We start from the raw sequence: 6,067 nt of genomic DNA, 5'->3' as shown, positions 1-6,067 counted from the left end.
AATAGGTTCCGTCACTTCTTAAAGAAGAAGGTTAAAAATAAACCTCATGTGGAAGGATCTATTTGTGAAGCATATATAGTGGAAGAGACATTGACATTTGCTTCATAATACTTTAAACCTAGTGTGAGCTCTCGACGAACCAGAGTGCCTCAAAATGATGATGGTGGTACTTTTAACCCCCGGAATTCCCTAGAATTTCAATATTCAATCAGCCGATCGTCTTACTGGTGAGGCTGGTAGATGTTACCTCACTGATAGAGAATACTATGCTACAACATTATACGTGTTTCTAAATTGTGATATTGTCCAGACTTTTATAATGTAAGCTACTATAAATTATATAGGAATTATAAAGTGGTCATAATTTAAGCGAATGATGGATGTGAATTTATAAATGTTTTGCTGCATGTTTATAGGTTTCGTGCGAGTATCAGCACCTATGTTAAATGACGACGAAGTTGACTATGAAATTGAGAAAGGTTTCGCATCATGGTTCAGACAGTATGTAAGTATCTATCTATTTCAATACAAAGACACTATTTTATTTCATTGGACTAATATATTATCAATTAACTTATCATTTATATGTTTAAGGTTTATGACCCACAAAACAGGATTACCGATGAACTCACACGAGACGTGTCCAAAGGACCATTGAGGAGGGTTGATATCTGGAATACGTATTATGTCAATGGATATAAGTTTGACACTGATGCCAGAAGTGAAGGCAAGTCAACAATCAACAGCGATGTCTGCATACGGGGGACCGATTATGGACAGTCAGAATATGACTACTACGAAATACTGAAAGAGATTGTTCAATTGGATTTCCTAGGACTACCGAAAAAAATTATTATTTTTAATTGTGAGTGGTTTGACCCAACTCCTAATTGAGGTACACGAATCCATAAACAATATGGGATTGTCGATGTGAAACGTAGAGGGAGGTACAAAAAGTTTGATCCATTTATAATTGCACAACAAGTGGAGCAAGTATACTTTGCTCGTATCCAGAAGGGATAACGTGATCAACAAGATTGGTGGGTCGAGATTAAGACGAAAGCGAGGCACACAATTATTGCACAATTAAAGCAAATGGATGATGCATTTCAAGATGATGAAGTACCAATCCAGACAATTAGAGGAGATACTGATCAAGTAGAGTCTCTCGTCGACAATGAAGTTGAACCTGATGAAGTGGATTCTGACTCTACAAGGCAAATGATTGAGGAAGAGATTGATGATGACGATGAAAAAGAAGAATCAGATTTTGATGATTCTGAGACAGAGGAAGAGTCGGAAGATGGTTAACAATGTGTGTTTATTTATTTGATGAATATTAGACTTTTGTTAATTGTATGAAATCATCGTTAATTTTAAATTGTATGAAATGGATGATTGCAATATCAAATATATATAATATATATTATATATATGAATAAAGAATATCAGATAATTTAAATATAAATTATATATATACACATAAAGAATATCAAATAATTTTAATATATATTATATATATATATATACACAAAGAATATCATATATGTTTACTTTCAAATTTCAACATTCTAGATAGGCGGTATTACTTAGAGTACCCAAATTTTCAATACCCACACAAATATTCTGCCTCTATGTGCAAAACACGATTGCGAAACCCTTAGGGTCATTCAGTTCCACCTTACTTAAACACTCTCGTCTCGCCAGGTCTCCGACTCACGTCTCTCTTAGAGTCTCTCGCTCACCTATACACTCTCTTCTCTCATGTCTCGCTCACCCAGACAGTCTCTCACTGCTAGGGTAAGGGATTTGTGGTTCTAGATTTTTCTAGGTAAAGGATTTGTGGTTTCTTTGCTAATTAAAAAGCTTTATTTTGGGTTGTGATTTTGTAAGAATTTTTGGGTTCTATGTGGGGAACAACATCGCCAACATCATTGACATGCCATTTCAGCCATATCGTCAATGTTCTCTAGGGTGCTGATTCTTTCATTCTTTCAATTCAACTTTTACTTAATTTATATTTCTAAAGAAGTTTTATTATTTCCAATCCCTGTATACTTGCCATTGCACACAATTATATGAATTTTTTGATAGTCCATTATGATATGTTTTCTGGCAATTATTAGCATTAACATATAGGAAGTTTTAGAGTCCCTGTTGAAACAAGTTTTAGAGTCCTTATTGATATTCTTAAACCTATCTTAGGCTGACTACCGTGTATTCTCTTCCAAATATTATATGGGTCTTTCTTTTGGATTCTCATATATTGACAGTTAAGCAATTGTGGAACGTCATGAAGATAGGGTTTGTTCACTTAATGAAATTGTTGGCTCAAATTTGCTAATATGTGTTCAAATTTTCTTACATAGTTTTTTAATAAGTATTTGTTGATGTTCACTTACAATTTCTTGGTTGAATGTAATAAATGTAGTAAGCATTTTCAATTGTTTATATCGATTTCCTGTGATGGTTTTGTGCCAAAAGGGTGAAAATAGTTATGGTACTGTAACTAGTTCTTGTGACATTGGGTTACTACCTCTGGTGTACTTCCTACAGTAGAGATGCTTGATTGTTTCTCAAGTTTTACTTGAGCAGTCTATTAATTTCTTTATCTCCCAAATCTATTTATGGTTAGTTACTTAGTTTGTATTTTAATTTTTCTATCTCCCAAATGTATTTATAGTTACTTACTTAGTTGGTATTTATGCCTTCACACACACTTATCAGTGCTAGACTTAGCTTTGTATCATAGAGAAAAATGGCAGTTCCTTTGCTTAACAAGAAAATCGTGAAAAAGTGTGTTAAGAAGTTCAAAAGGTATGTATCTCTGGATTTGTTCTTGGTAGCTCAATTTTTTAAATACTCATCTCTTTTTGTTTCTTGTTGTCATTTTTCTTGATTATAAATTGTTTCCAGCATAGTTTATACTCTATTCCCAGACTTTAATCCTCTCACCATTGCATAACTTTAGCTTGCATTATTGAACTATTGACTTCTATCAAAGTTCCTACTGAAAGTCAAGTTATAGAGAATAAAAAATCTGCAGAAGCAGTAGGTATCTTACTAAACTATTGTTTAGCTTGCACTATTGAACTAATGTTTACACTAAGAGATAGTGTCATTTGCATTACTAAACTATTGTTTAGCTTTCATTACTAGGAGATGGCTAGTGATCAGTTGACCAACCGTGGCCATACTACATCCGATCTAGGTCGTGTCTCACTGCGGCAGACCCATCATAGGGAATGCGTCATGTTCGCACCCTCATGCCACAACCTTCTTGCCCTCCTTTGTGAATTCTACTCAACCAACCATTCAATATCATCTTACTTTATTATCTCGCAGTCACTTCACTACTGATATGCTGACAAGGGCTTCACCTCCACCTAGCTCCCATATTACACATGCACCCAGCACGCAGGGCCCACCACTGGACACATAGGGTGCCAGTGGTTCTTTGTCCCAGAATACTGGGGTTGTGCCTCCTCAGAATAGTCGTATCTTGATACGACCTGTTTCAACTGCTCTATAAGTACTTTGTTCCTTACTCTTATTTTAGTATACATTGATTACAAAAGCATTTACGCCACTAATATGTTCTTACTATTTAATTCATAGTTTCGATCCTTTTGATGCTACTCGGAAGATAAGCGAGATCATGAAGACCAAGTATGAACGAGCAGTGACACAATGGAGTGACTTTACTCTTGACGAAAAAGAAGGTTACTTTAAGGAGTTCAAGGTAAGTGTAAAGTATAAATTGAAAGTGTTCTCCTTTAATATATTTTCTCACCAATGCTTCATAATGTTGTTAACTTTTTATATCTTGTAGAGTAAATTTTCATGGGACCCTGCTCATGATGTTGCAATAAAGAAACTGTGGAATAAGAAAAGTGGAGAATTATTTCGGGGCTGAAGCATAGGGCACGAGAAAACCCGGCCAAAGCTATCTGGATCCCTACTACAGTCCTTTCAGAACTTTGCTGTATTTGGGATGGGCCAGAGTACAAGAAGAAAAGGGAACAGGGGAAGAAAAATCCAACATCTGAGGATAGTTGTTCTCACATTGGTGGCTCTATTCCTCACACGGAGTACCGTAAGAGAATGGTAAATTTTGAGTAAATTTAACAATTTCAATTTTTATCTAGTTTAAGATCTAAATATCATATACCTTTTGTAATTTTAATTGCAGAAAGTGGAACTTGGCCGGGATCCTATCAAGGCAGAGGTATTTGTTTGCACTCATTGAAAAAATAGTACGCAACAATTAGTCGACAGACAAGCAATAGCTACATATGTAAGTATTCAATATTCTTAAATTGTCATGTTCTATATATAGTAGTCTACAATATTAAATATAGAACTAAACTGTTGGCATCTATTTTATAAAGCTATAATGAATCCAATTGTTTGTTTTTAATCTTCTGTATTGCTGTTTGAAGATCTATGTTTCCTAAAATTTGGCAAGCACTTGTGTCTTAGCTCAATTGAAAAGTTTTTGAATATATTTATTTTAGCTCATCTGATTGCATATTTTTATGTTTGTGTCTGCTTGCACATCTGGGATGCCCTATTATTCTCTCTTTTTTTCTTCAATATATTGTGTTGCTGCTGGTTTTTGTCTTACCAGTCTGTCACTACAAGAATTAGCGATTTACCAACCGCTTTTTTCCAACCGATTATTTTGCAACCGAATTTGCAACCGATTTCCAACCATTTCTCATTATGTTAACAAATACCAACCGATAAAATATTGGTTGGAAAATCGGTAGGAAAAATTTACTTTCCAACCCATATTTCAGTTGCCAAATATAAGATTTTTTAAAAATTTTTGAAAAATATTTCCAACCGAATAATCGGTCGGAAATATGGCATTTTGTTTTTTTTTTGTTTATTTATAACATTCAGATTATTTTCAAACTGATAATTGTGGTTTGAAAATAAATTTAACTCTTTTTATAAGTAACGTACTGATAATTAATTTACCAACCGATGTTATCGGTTGGAAACTAATTTTTTATTTTTGTAAAAAAAATGATTTTTTGTTTTTCCAACCAAAATATCAGTTGGAAAATAAAATTAATATTAATTTAATAATTTTTTGGTTTCCAACCGAAAGTTTGGTTGGAAATAAAGAAACCATTGTAGATAACACCCTTCAATCCTGCCCTAATTGCACACACAGATTACTCCCGAAAAAACCCCCTACTTCTCTCTGTTGCCTCTCAAATCTCAACGCCATCTCTATCGCCGTTACAACTTGTGGTCGCCGTCGTCGTCCTATTCTTCCATTTATTCAGTTGCGTAGAACTCCACAACTTGTTAGGAATTGCCTATCAGCTTGCTTCTCCTTTGCATCATCAAGTGAAATCTGATTGCATCTATCTTTCGAAGGTACAATTTCAAAGAGGAATTTAATGTGTATATGTTACAGACGTTCCTGGTTTTTCTTCCCCCTTCTTGTTATAAGCAAATTATGTTCTGACTAGAGACTTCCATTTTTCCTGTTCCAAATTAACCTGCTCATTTGCTCTTTCAATTGACAGTGTGTTCAATTAGGTTTGATCAATATCATAATTTTAACACTGTAAGGTATGTGCTTCTTGCGTGTTGGTCTATTTTTTGTTTTAACACAAAATTATTTAAGATGCTATTCACTGCCACTTCTATAATCAGGACTCGGTGCCGAAATCATCGGTCTACACTCTACAGCATTGTTTTCATCATCGAAAATACTGATTTTCTCGAAGCCAAAGTTCATCTCAAACTGGAGGTCGTGTCGTTGGAGGTAGTATTGATTGAGCTTTCTTCCTGTCTTTCTTCTGCAGCTGCTGCTGGACTTCTGTTGTCCATTTTGGATACTCTCTGTATGTTGTATGCTTCCTTCCAATTTTTGTGTTTCCTTGCTATTTTTTTCCCTGCTGTTGCATGTGTGCCTCAATTTTGGCATCTTGGCTTTTGTGAGCTTAGAAACCATTAATTGCTTTGTCATGTCTATAGTTATTATGCTTCCTTCTGAATTTTGTCATACTGTTGTTTGTATTCTCTCATTGTTCTTCATTTTTCT

At 34.6% G+C, this 6,067-nt stretch overlaps 1 long non-coding RNA gene across 1 annotated transcript; it reads left to right on the top strand.

Moving 5' to 3' along the window:
* Nucleotides 1-5,201: 5,201 nt before the first annotated feature.
* LOC120003044 lies at nt 5,202-6,067 on the top strand. Its single transcript, XR_005469237.1, has 3 exons — nt 5,202-5,394; nt 5,547-5,592; nt 5,677-6,067. It is a non-coding gene; the product is annotated as an uncharacterized LOC120003044 (long non-coding RNA).

This window comes from Tripterygium wilfordii, chromosome 7, assembly GCF_013401445.1.
Source record: "Tripterygium wilfordii isolate XIE 37 chromosome 7, ASM1340144v1, whole genome shotgun sequence".
NCBI classification, from domain to species: Eukaryota; Viridiplantae; Streptophyta; class Magnoliopsida; order Celastrales; family Celastraceae; genus Tripterygium; species Tripterygium wilfordii.
Note: the sequence above shows the minus strand (reverse complement) of the source record. Positions and strands in the feature narration are given on the sequence as shown.